The sequence below is a fragment of the Triticum dicoccoides genome, chromosome 5B (assembly GCF_002162155.2).
Source record: "Triticum dicoccoides isolate Atlit2015 ecotype Zavitan chromosome 5B, WEW_v2.0, whole genome shotgun sequence".
In the NCBI taxonomy this organism is placed as follows: Eukaryota; Viridiplantae; Streptophyta; class Magnoliopsida; order Poales; family Poaceae; genus Triticum; species Triticum dicoccoides.
This window is the reverse complement of record NC_041389.1, coordinates 704,584,007-704,584,861: the sequence shown is the minus strand read 5'-3', so window position 1 is coordinate 704,584,861 and position 855 is coordinate 704,584,007.

Here is an 855-nt window from a genome sequence, read left to right as displayed (position 1 = left end):
CAAGAAACCTTTTCTAAAGCTAGGGTGGGAGATGGTACAAATCTTGATGTATAAACCAGAGATAAGTCTATATGCTCTAACATCACTTTCCCCGTGCAGCTGAAGCAGTACCGTTGCAAACAATAAGAGCGTCGTGGACAATGAAATGTACTCCCTCCGTTCCTAAATACTTGTCTTTCTACGCATTTCAACAAGTGACTACATACGAAGCAAAATGAGTGAATCTACACTCTAAAATATGTCTACATATATCCGTATGTAGTAGTCATTTGAAATGTCTACAAAGACAAATATTTAGAAATGGAGGGAGTAGATACCAACGGGCTGGCATCCCCATGCAGTCATAGCGGGAACATCGTGCACGGTACGGTGTCACGTCACATGCGCCCTGATTGTAAAGGAAGCTAACGAGGAGCCCAAGCAAGGCGATAGCCCTCCTATGTGCTGATGTCAAGGTAGCCAAGAGTTTGCGACCTGGTAGTTGTGGTCGACGTAACCGTGTGAGGGCCGTAGTGATCGATGTCAAGGTTGGGATTGTCGGGGTCATCACTGTGTTTCACTGTGAATGATCACAGTTTTTTTTTTACGGGATGAGTGATCACAGTTATCTGCACCGTACCAAAGGAACCGCGGCTGAAATCACAGTGACAACTCAAAGGTTTCATATATTAGATATATATTGGCATGCGGAACTGAGCCTAGCTCACATGGTTAGGTTCTTATGGTGGAACCGCCGACCAGGGTTCAAAGTCCTGGCCTTTGATATTGGTGTTCGCATTTTTCTGAATTTCTTTCAATCTTTGGGCGCTCAGTTGCCCACGCCACCAGCAAGCTGCTACTAAGAGCATCTCCACT